Here is a 12,522-nt window from a genome sequence, read left to right on the forward strand (position 1 = left end):
GCGCTGGATCTCGATCCCGCTGCGGGAGCTGGACGGACAGCTGCACGGAATTGCTTCTCACAGGCTAGACAAGAGGATGAAATCATCCCAGGCTTCTCGGATGCACAACAGATTCATTGCATGATTTCCGTTCGGATAGAAAAAGCCTTTGATAAAATTACTGTATTTAACACTAATACCCCTTCCACCTCAGTAATTAGGGACCGAAGATGACTGCAATTCCTTATATTCAGGAGAGGAGAGATTTTATGAAGAGGCAATATTCTGCTCCAAATGGGGATTTGCAGTCAACCTTAATCCAGAGGAAATCACTAAAAATCTTTGGTGCCAAAACAGATTTTAGCTGTTTTTCCTGTTGTAATACAGCAAATTATAATCTTATAACAGGATACTGAGGATTTCTTTAATAGCAGCGACACTCTGCTTTCTTCAGCGTCTGAACACTGAACAACCCACAGAACAGAAAGCTGCAACTCCAACTTACTGCCCTTGGCAAAATTATCTTTCTGCTTTTCTATCAATCTCATGCAAAACAGCTACTGCAACCTTAACGTCTAGCGATATCATTAAACAAAAGACAGGGACAACAGATACTTTATGCATTTCAAGGGAAGTAACTGGCAGCAGAATAACCTCTGTCCTAGCATGCAAAGACTGATCTTAGTCTGTGGCTTCACGATGGTTTCTGCTCCCTCCATGGGCTCTCGGTCCGAGTGGATGAACCTCAGCCCCGGCGCTGCAGTCCCTCCAGCAACATTCCCAGCTGGATTTTTTGCATCAGAGTGCTGCATTCGGCTTTCTGCGCTGCGGCCACATATTTTAAAAGGTGGAATAGTGGGGAAGAAAAGGACCAGCTCCTCCAGCTAAGGAAACCATTTTCACTGGAGCACGATCGCTCAGAGCGGTGCTCTGTCCTCTCCCTAGACGAGCAGGCAGCTTGCTTGAAGAACAGCTACATTAGCGAACAAACCCTCAAGAAAACCAGCACACATTTTTACATCTTTAATTCTTCAGCTCCATTTATTGTAGACTTTTTATTGACTTGCAACTTGCCATGCAAGTTAATCAAAACACTGTGGGGTTTTGGTGGAGACGTGGTTGATGGGAACAGACCAATTTCACCACTGCAGGCTGCAAACGTGCAGAACTTCAGCTTAGCATTTTTGCTTCATGACTCTTCTCCCCCAGTATTTTTCTTCTACTCTCTTCTTGCATCCTATTCTACACGAAGAAACCAAAGGGAGTTATGCTACTGATCCAGGAAGAACACGATTTCATTTCTGGAGCGCAGATTTTTAGCCCAGGTCTGTGCAACGCTTGCTGACGGAAGCACGTGAGCAATTCTTTCCCTGCAAACCCTGCAGCAGCCGGGGCAGCCACCGGCCCAGAGCCGTTGCAGCCGGGATCCTCCCGGCTCCCCTGCCATTAGGGCAGAAGAGGTTAATCCGATCTGGAGATTCACACCGAATACTTCAGCGGGTGCCATTAGATCAACAGATGCACTCAAGAGCCTCAGGAGACAGGACACGTTCACACAAGATACTCAGTGTAAATCCTCAAAGATTTACCTACTACTTTTATATGAAATTCCATTTATGAAAAAAACAACTATGAACATGAAACAAGCAGAATAAAAGGCATTTTGCATATTCAGTTGTTTTTTCTGCAAAAAGAGGCCACACAATTCCATCCATCTTCCCCATCACTTAAAGTAAAAAGGAAAAAAGATTTGCGATAGATGCATGTTCTTTGATCACTGCACGATTGAATCTAATGGACTGTAAACTAGCAACCTTTCCTGTGTCAATAAATTATGTATGAATATGTATTCATACAACAAACATATAAAGCACTGGGACAGTGAGTCAGAACTGCTAGAAAAATACTCTCTTCTTTTCCAAAACAGGCTAATCATTACCATTTTATACATTCATTTCTGTTGCTACAGAAATTCAGTTCTGCGGTTTACCTGTTTTTCCAATGCAAATTCTACTTTGCAGAAGTAGGAGTTGATGTTTCTATTTTAAATGAACTGCTGTGAAACATCAATGAGCCCAATTCTTCCTCCTCCCCGCAAAGGTAGGTAGTATCTCTACCACATGCTTAATAGCAAGGAAGACTTCTTTTCAAAGTAAAAAGTACAAACAGGAAGGCTGCAATCAAGTTAGCTATTTTGAGGAGAAGCAAAGCAAAGTTGAGAAAGCTTTATAAAGCTTATAATTTAAGTAAGCAGTTTAACTCCGAAATCCTTCATTAAAAACAAACAAGCAAGCAAAAAAACCACACATCTCCCAAACTATCATCATATGCAAAATTTCCACTTGCAGGGAAAAAAGAAGTTTTCACAAGCATTTTGAACATGAATCTCATCCTATGGACAGGCATATGCTTAACTCCAGAGCAGCATGCTCGACCTTCCAAGCGTGACTGACAGCAGCCTAGATGCTTATGACTAAACGGATACTTTCTTTTTCCAAAAACACAAGTTTTCCAATAGCAAAACATCATGTCTAAGACACTGGAGAAGAACTAAAACCCACTCTGAGGGCATTCTTCATATTCTCTCAGCAGCTCTCACCCATTCGCTTCTACAGCAAAAACAGTGATTATGAATATTTGAACTGAACAGAAAATAGCAAAGAAAGAAGGTTACCAAACAGAATTTTTTTTTTTTAATCTCTCCTCTCCACATATACCTTTCTAAATCATGAAACATGTAACTCCTTGAGGGAGGAAGCAGGAGAGAGGTGGCTCATTAAATATTACACTTTGATTTGAAATATTTTGATTTCGATTTCTTAGAAGACCTTTCATTGTTAAAGCAAGAATGATCATATTTTGCAGCAATATCTCCTAAAGTGCTAATCTAAATACTAACTGCCCTATTTTTACCGATTTCTACATTAGTATGATTATCTGCTTTTGTTATGCAGACTTCAGAAAAAATATTACAGTGGTCCCAGTTTTAGACTAGCAGTAGAAAACTTGCATGCCTTAAATCCACTCTTTGCTTATATCACATTATGTAAACCCACGCGGATTCACAGTGAATAACTAGCAGTATTAGTTATATCCCAGAACACCAAAAAAATATTCAGGATATTGGGAGATATTCCAGAGACCAGAAGCATCTCTCTAACTCTTCCACAGATTGTTAGGCTAAATTCTAAGTGTTTTAACATTCAAATTGCTTTGTTGCATTGGAGGAAGAACCTCTACCACAATGAAAATATCTTTACCAAAAATACAACAAAATAAAATTGTTTGCTTCAGCTAAATACATTCGGAATGAAGATTTCTACATTAAACACGCTTAAAGAAATCTTCACTTGATGAAGATTCACCCAACATTTAACAGGTTCACTTTTAAAAACAGGAAAATATACAGTGAAGACTTGGTAAGAGTCGCAGCATTTGCGTAGCTCGAGCACTTCCATTGGGCTATCATCGGATCTAAACAGTTAAAGTGTAATTCTAATAAACATATTTAGCAATGGACACTTCATTGGGCTTTAAAAAAAAAAAGTGGGATGTTAATCGACTTCTGACTGCTTTATGAAAGTCGTCTTCGTTAAGTTCCAAGATTAGGAAACCCGATAGGAGCATTTAGAAACGGTAGGAGCTGACTTCCAAGCCCTGCAGAGAAAGGATCACTTCAAAAATACTGCTTGAGAAACGACAAGATTTACTAACATGAAAGCCAGTGTACATAACACGTTTATCCCGCTTCCCTACTAGCCAAAACACAAGACGATTAGTACAAGAAACGTGAAAGACTTGAAAGAACAAGGAGAACAGCCGCGAAGGGAAACTATCCATCTATATACGAATACACAAGGGTTGCTTTATAGACAAGTTATGTCTATCCTACAATAAGATCATTAATCTAATGAAAATATAAGAAAAATGCGTTGAGACTGACAATGACACTACACTTAATTGTTAATCTTGACCATATAACATCGCCACGGGCAAAAGAGCTATTAAGATAAGACTGTTAAATCACTCCGCAGATAGAGTCCATCAAACCACTGGAAAATCGGTTTATTAGCAAAACACTTTAAGGCATTTCTGAAAATTTACAACAGTTTATTTAGTATATGCTTAATATTTGTTGTGATTTTATTGCCAAATTAATTATATTTAAAAAAAAAATCCAAAGTTTGTGCTATTCACGATAGATCTGCCATTGACAAAAGTAGCACTTCAAGCATAACTGTATTAGAAGTAGGGTTTTTGTTTTGTCGCTGTTCTTTTAAATGAGCAACTGGCAGTGGATTTGACAGAAAAAAATCTGCAAACATGCAAAGATTCAGTTATGCAATTAAACACTAACAATAGTTTGGCTGATTATACTCTTTATGCTGACCACACTCAGCAATAGGCACTGCAGTAAAAGACTGCTCATACAGACAAGATAAAAGGATTCATCCCATCTCTGTGCTAGCATCTTTACTAAAAATTTAAATAAAAATAAGAATTTTCAAAGCAAACATTTTAAGTTAATGCATAAGCATTTGCTATTCTTCCAGATGTTTAAAGAGCAAATGCAAATAGAGTGGTTTTGGCTTCTTTCCTAGCATCACTGATAATATTCAGAAAAGATGGTGCCTGGAAGATACCAAGTAAGGGCACCAGAGACCAGAATTACTGGTGGCTTCTGTCTTCTGCATTACTGGCACCACTGGCTGCTGCGCTTGGAGCAAAGCAGGGGCCTCCTGACATTTCAGCGGAGGAGACATCAGTGCCTTTGCCTCGAGCTGTACAGCCCGGTGGGAAGGACGGGCCCGAGCAGGCTGCTGTGCTGTCCATGCCGTACGGCAGCATTCACTGCGCCAGGCTCCCAGAGCCCCGTCCAAAGCTTTTCCTACACCCTACCCTGCTCCCCGGGGGCTTCGACGCAACGTTCAGAGCATCTACGTTGACGCCAGGCGGCTCAGCTGTCACGTTGCTCCGAGCCTTTCCCTGGGGGGGAAAGCACATCTGTCGGGCTGGCTTATTCCAAAGTGGCAGGCACAGACTCGCAGCCCACCCGCGTGCCAGCAGGATGGCGGGGCCAGAAGATGCGCCCTGGGGTCTGGCCGGAGGGCGGTGAGGTTTGTGACGGTCCTGCCTGAGCATCACAGTCCATCTTGCAAAAGCCATCCTGTTATTAAATATGCTTTTACTACCAAAAGTATTTTTTACTGAATATGCCACTTTTGTGGGCCAGCTTATTGTAAACTTACCACTCACAAAACTCGAAGCCTGGTAAACGCGTGGATTGATACAAGATTCATTAACCAAAGCCATGGAGATGTGCAAGCAGACTACCTTCATTAACATAAGTTTGCATATAAAAGCCAAGTAACAGAACTGCAGACCAATGAGTTTGATCTGAAAGCATTTTCGTTTTAGCTGAAGTTAGCAGTGTGTTACAGGAAATGTGCTTATAAGGCTTAACACTGTTAGATGGATGCAAAGACAAGTATCTGCTTGTAGCGAGATATACAAAATGCAATTAGCCAAGCTGCCAAAGAGAACACTAATACCATATTCATCTTACAAAGAAATTGTCAGTGGTGTATCTTCCTATTTGACTGGCTTCTAGTTTTAGTTACTTGCAGAAAAAAGGGGAAACCCAATTACAGAAGAACAGCAACATCTTTGTCAGAAAACAGCAAGCAATTAAATCTCTTCTACACATGGAAACATATATTAAAGCTAATTATTGCATATCAGTCAGTGTAATTACAACTCAAACCCAACATGGTCCATGTAATTAATTAGCATCAGCGGAAACCTTACAATGCAACTAAAACACTGCATGAAGAATATTTCCTTGTAGTACCAGGAAGTCATACTACTTCTCTTGCCTAATTTAAGGAGCACTTGGCCAAAGAGAAGACAGATGGATTTTTTTTCCCCTGACATCAACATTTGGAGTGATATTAAACTCCTTATTCAGACACCTTAATTAAGGTGTCTATAGTCCGATTACAGTCTATGTAAGGCCCAGTCAAGACAAAGCGATTCAGCTCACTCTAGAATTCCCTATAATCAACTGCTAACAGCTGCAACAAAAAAAACCATCTGATCTGGATACATCAGATTCTCAGCTATGATAGGCTTGTTAATGCACAGAACTGCGGGGGGGGGGGAGAATATATTTTTTCCTTTTGCAATTCTTATTAGCTTAGCTTTCTTTTGTTCCCCTAGACATAACCCTTGCCATAGAAAAACTGTTTACAGAACTCCGGCTGAAAGATAACCCCAGAAAGGGCATGGCAATGTTTTCCAGCCTTCACTCGACTATTATGCTCGTTCCACTCGGATTTGTACCGCTTGGCATTTCCCAGAGACATTCTGCCAAAGCAGGAACAATAGAAAGATAATTTGTAGCTGCAGCAAGTGCAGTAGCTCCACCCTTCGTGATACAACGAGCATTAACTCTTAGGGTAAATGAGTAAATAGTGACAGAGCTTAAACTTACCTACTGCAACTGATTTTATATTATATATATATATATATATATATATAAGAGTGTGCAAGTGCACGTCAGAGAAATACCATTTTGTTGCAAATTTCACAAGAATTAGTAATTAGTGTTATTTAAACACTGAGTGCCTTTACCCTTCTTCCATGTGTATTGCTCTAAAGAAAGCTTCATCTTCTGTGAAGACCATAGCCGAAAGACCGAGCTTTGACTGCTCTGGCAGACCTCTTCCCCATGCAGGCAGACCAGGCTAGGCTGGGTACAGCACGTGCCTGTGCCCAAGCGGGCAAATAGAGGCCAGCACGCATCTTGCATCATTTCAGTGACTGTCAGATGTATATTGCTCTATAAGCCAAGCGTGCAAGGAAACAGCCCAACAGAGATTTTGCAGGAGAAATGCTGAATTTACTAGATAGCAATTCTTTGTGAGGCAAGTTATCCAGGGAACAAATGGTCAGCACTTTCTTTTGGGCACTTTCTAATTTCACGATTTGTAAACATTGATTGTTTCCAAGCTCTAACAGCTATAGAGCATTTCAACTTTTTGTCCATTTTTGTTTCAGTTTCAGATACCTGTCTGGGTCCTCAGTGTTTCTGAGTTTGCAATCTAACATCACCACTTATCTACCACTAATATGCTCTGACCTAATAAATCAGTGGTTTGACACATATTTAGTTACTTATTTCAAGTAGGCACAAATTAACCAAACCACCTTTTTGCCATCTGCTTAGAGAAACTAATTCCCGCTTAGGGTAATAAAATATGGTGATGTGACATTTCCACAGTAGCTACAGAAATGCATGCTTGGACGCAGCCCCTGAAACACCGCCAGTCTCAGCTCCACAGGGAGACAGCTGAACACAGGACACAGAATACAGTGAACTTGTGGAAATTTCCAAAAACAAGCTGGTCTTTCAGAAAAGCAGCCTGCTGGAGAAGCAGTTCTGGACATGCCAGTCCAGACCCTGCCATGACCATAAAATAAGAAGGGGGAAGGGAAGGCTTAGCCATATATTTCAAGCACGGGAAGTAGGTCACTCCAGAAACTCTTAATGGACTTACTGTCACGATCTCCTCCCACTCAGCCAAGATGTATTAAATTCCACGAGAGAGTTCGGAGCTGTAAGGTGGCCATGCAGAAGAATCAGCATCGCAGTCACAGAAACGATACTCTTGATTCAAATCATCTTAAGGATCTTCCAGACTGACCTTTTTTCAGACGTTGCTAGTTAAAAATTAGCTGAAGTCTTAATTAACACAGAGCAGAAATACAAATGAAAGCCTCTTCTGTGGTCTACAGGCCATCCAGCTGCATTTTACTGAGGGACTGACGGAGTCGATTTTAAACAGCTTCAGCAGGTGTGTTATAGATGCACAGGCTCAGATATTTAAAATACATGACGAATCAAACAACTTGCAAAGATTTCAACCTAATTATCACAGCTGAACTGTTACCACTGAAGCATAAGCAGAATAAGAGATCATCACAGAATTATTACAGAAAAAGCTTATTTAATAACTAGCTCTGGAAACATTAATTGAGGCCATCAAAAAGGATAAAAAGACTTCACTGAAAGGCATCTGCCTGAAAAAGTCATCTAGAGCATCTTTGCCGCTTTGAATGGACCATAATTACCTGGAAATGTTTCAGGAAGGAAAGACTAACACAGAAAAGCAGAGACATGACCTGGCATCCACAGGCATATTTACCATGAAGGTGTAAACAACATGTTGTTTTTCCCTGTAGTAACTTAAGACCTTCAGCAAAAAATGAGACTAGTGAGCACTCAGGCAAAACATCCTATTCTTTCACAAATATTTTAAAAGTTTCTTTAAAGAAAGTTGTACCCTCACACACACACACACACGTTATCGTCAAGAACAGAATTTTCTCCCAACGTTTCTGTCCACCAACTGTTCAATATTCAAGCATAAAAAAGTTAATAGACCTATAATACTAATCTATTTTCTTCTAGATGCTATAGGGCTCTTTTTCATTTAGGAATTCAATGCATTCACTCTTAATTCACTTTCAACCCCACCGAGAGCCCATGAATTATTACTTTATGTAGCCGTGCATCCACAGGCTCCAGGCAGGGTCAAGGCACTGCACTAGCGCAGAGACACTGGCTCCAGAAAGCTTCTCCGTCCTGGTCTATCAAAATCCCTTTTTAGCGGATGCTAAAATGCTCCATGTTTGTTTAAAACAAACAAACAAAAACATCATACGACTGTCCAGTCTATGTCAATAGCTTATCTTCTGCCATTCCCCGGTGGACAAATCAGCAGTCCACCCAGGTCTTTTCCTTTACCATATTAACGGATTCAGTATCATTTAAAACATATTAAATACAGCAATATAGCAGACTTGAAAAACTGAATAATTCATGAAGGTGGAAAGGGTCTGCACAAAGCTAAGACATTTTCCATGCTTTCATCTACCACCCTCCCCAGTGTTTTTTTAAACCAATACTGAACTTGGGGACAATTAATACCTGATACAGTTCTAGCAAAAGCAAAGTAATTTTTAATGTCTCCTTCACCCCCTGTCCCATACCATCCATCACCCACAGAGAAACATGATCAAGACACAAGTCTATGAATAACTACTTTTTCTCCAGGATTAAATCTAGACTGCTTCTAAATACATATAGTCTCTAGACTACATTAACACACTAAAGCTTTGTAGGTTGCCATGTTTCTGCAGCTTCGTTTCATCTGTCCCTCACAATTCAGATCTTGAACTACTTTCATCAAAACAAAACAAAACAACCCTCCACTTTTACACACAAAAACTCATGATGCTCACACAAGCAGATTGCTAGGCATGTTGAAGAGGATACGTACTTAAAAACCTGGCAGCAGAACTTTATTCCCCTCCTAAAGAGGATATCCTCTTCGATTCTGTCGCCTCGATGTTAATAAAAGGCATACTTCATGATCGGTTCGGGCTGAAAAGGTCTGGGAAGCACGAGGAGGTTGACAAGGCAAACAACTCGGGAGCAGGCTTGAGAATATACTGCGTGACGGAAGGGGGAACGTTTTAAGCAGCCGGTCAAAACGCCCCACCAGGGATTCGGTGCGCTTGTTTCCTCCCTCAGCCGCGCGCAGGATAGAAAAGGCACGGTTGCGGTAGCACAAAATGGATGCTTTTCCAGACAACTTTCTCTCTCCAGTTAAACATTCATTTGCTACTTTTGACAGAAGGTTTTAGCTGCTAAAATGGATGCTCCTTTCTGCTCAGTTAAAAATAACGAGGGGGAATTTAAACCACTCCGTGCCTTGGACAACCCTGCAGCGCAAAGTAATTTGCGGTGACAGCTCACGCACGCCAGAGCAGGCCACCGCCACGGACTGCGGAGACTGACCTGGCCGGGCCCGCGGGGACTACTTACCCACACGGAATGAACCCAGTGGTAACATGCTGAAAAACAAAACTCGCCAAGTTTAGATTACGCACAGAAGAACAGCATGTATTAATTACTGGGCAGAAGTTTAAAGTTTCCTTTAATCATTTTGAAATGCTTTGAAATCACTTTTCTGGCGTAGCAGCTCCAAAGCAGCTTTTATCTTCCTCCCGTCACGTTAAGAGGCACGCTGGAAATCCTAGGCAAGATTTCCTAGTCTCCAGCTTTGGCTTCTCTCCTTTTGAATTAGGTTTCCTAAAGTTTTGCACGGCAAGATATACCACAACTAGTAAAGCAACTGTTTTAAGTACAAAAATCACTGAATTACTAATCAAGACAAACTTCTATGCCTTGAAAATTAGAAAGTCATAGAAAGCCAAGCTGTAGTTTGTTAAAATATGTATTTCAGACAGTCTCCCCAAACCTCTACGTAGTTACAACAGGTTAAAAATCTGTCTCTTCCGTGCCGCAGAAATCAGGATTACAGCATGGATAATTACGCACAGCACACAAAAGAAGGCGATTAACATAGTTCTTACCCCAAAACAGACTGCTAGGCTAGCGGCACGCAGACCCCTTCGCACACACGTCGGACGGGGGCTAATTCACCGGTGCCATTCACCAACAGTCGCGCGGGAGTAATCGAGGGAAACCATGGCAACGCAAGGGCAGCTTGGCCGGGCTCACCTGGCAGCGGACGCCTACCGCCACCGGGTCCCGCGAGGGCGGATTTCCACCGCCTCCGCCCCGGTCTCCCCCCGCCGTCCTTCGGGGGCTACGGGGCTTGCAAAAATAAAAACCCCCACCGATTAGGTTTCGCGCCTGACGGACCTCCGGCTACACGGCGAAAACAAGCGGCCGGGTCAGTCCCGGTGACGGGCGCCCGCTCCCGCTCCTCCGGGCGCGCGGAAGCCGGCCGGCACCGCCGCACCTCCCGCGAGCGCCGAGCCTCGCGCAGCTGCGAGTTATTAAACTGAGCGGACGTTAACCGTTTAGGCGTTGACAGCACGCCGCACGCTCGGTGCGCTACGGTCTCCGGCAACGCGCACGCTGATCAGGCAGGAAAGGGGAAAATCTGCTCCTTTCTTACCTTAAGTGAAAGAAGGTCTCTGAGTTCTAATGCATCGCAGATTTGTCAACTTCAAAAATATACTGGGTGGTGATTTAAAGCGACTTCCCTTTCCGATCTCCTAAAGGGGAGAGGTGGAAAAAAAGGTTTTTTTGTTTTTTGTTTTTTTTGAAGTACTTAAGGACCTGCTGCAGCAATTGGAGTTGAATTTCCCCCCTCTATCTGTAAAAAATCCTCTTATTCAGCCCTGCCTGCTCCCAAGACAGCGCTGCTGACGAATTTCAAGGCTCAGCCCTTGACATGCAGAATCACTGCAGGATCAAGAGCACAAATGTCACTTCCTCCGGGCAGCACATCAAGGGCGAGCGAGCCTGATCCGCTCGCCCCTCCGCGAGCCCACCCAGCCGAAGAGCAAATCCTGACATCTGCCTCATGTGGGGCTTTCATTAAGTGCTCTTCAAGAATTCCCATCTCAACCCCACAGTCAAAGGATCCCGGGTTTAGCTAAACCATTATGTAGTTTCACTGGAGAAACTGCACAAGTGGAAGAATATAAACCGGAAAGCTAATAACACAGAAGTCCAAGGCGAACCGCGAAGCAAATTACAGCTGCCTACGTCCGAGCAGGAGCAGAAGCTCTGCAATTATTAAATGAGTTTCCGAAAAGATTTAACTAACCAGATTCCACTGCAATGCTTTATTTATGGCATCTGTGCTGGTCCCAAACTATTTGCTAAGGTTTCTCCCATCTCCTTTATTACTTTTGCACATTTCTTAATCCAATCCAACAGGGAAAAAGCCTTTTGAAGCTAGATTTTGTGACAGTTTTTCATAATGTAGTAGCCTAAAGTTCCTTAAAATAGAAATTAGATGTCATGAACATAAGATCCTAAATACATGCTACATGCGGATTAAACAAAAATCAGGACACCAGCATTGACTTGAAACACCATATAATTAACTCTGAAAATGGCATTTTAATGGTCTCTGCCCTTCCTCAACTTGGCAATAGCTTGTATAATTACACTCTTATTAGCTCTCTGCCTCTTTCCTTTGCATTCCCAATTTAAAATTAAACAAAAACTCTTCTGTTGGAGTTCGCCTTCAAGTGGTCTTGTTTTAAAAGGATTACCCTTCACTAAAAGCAAACCAGATTCCATAAAAGGAGGCTTATTTAGGCATTTGAAGTCTTTCTTTAGGCATCTACTACACACCTGGATTTTTTTTTCATCTATTTGAATTTTCTTACCGAATTAGCTCAACAAAGTAAATTTAGTTTTATCATCCATTAAAATTTATGCCAATGCAACTTGAGCCTGCATGGTATTTCTTCATATAATCCTCTCATTGGAGGCTCAATTTAATAAACAAAGGCAGCTCTAATAATTCAAATCTTACTTTCAAAGATGTGATGTGCCTGTCAGAAGCTTTCTGCAACATACTCAGTACATTTCTTCAGTCTCTCCAAGGCTTTGCATATATTTAAGCCTCTGTCTTGCCTTTTGAATGCTGATAACTACTGTGTTTCTTTTCTCTCCTTTAAAGGATTAAACAAAACCATGCAGACATT

The 12,522-nt window shown here is 41.8% G+C and overlaps 1 protein-coding gene across 3 annotated transcripts in view; it reads right to left on the reverse strand.

Annotated features, from left to right (window-relative positions):
- Nucleotides 1-12,522, reverse strand: part of GLCE (glucuronic acid epimerase) — a 62,069-nt gene that overhangs the window by 30,977 nt on the left and 18,570 nt on the right. For 2 of the 3 annotated variants that reach the window (XR_010885721.1, XM_067305627.1), the window contains exon 2: nt 10,974-11,073. The exons of the other annotated variant lie outside the window; for it this stretch is intronic. The gene's annotated coding sequence lies outside the window, so the exon portion shown is untranslated. The remainder of the gene's footprint in view (nt 1-10,973; nt 11,074-12,522) is intronic. 3 annotated transcript variants of the gene reach the window in all.

Source organism: Apteryx mantelli, chromosome 15, assembly GCF_036417845.1.
Source record: "Apteryx mantelli isolate bAptMan1 chromosome 15, bAptMan1.hap1, whole genome shotgun sequence".
NCBI lineage: Eukaryota > Metazoa > Chordata > Aves > Apterygiformes > Apterygidae > Apteryx > Apteryx mantelli.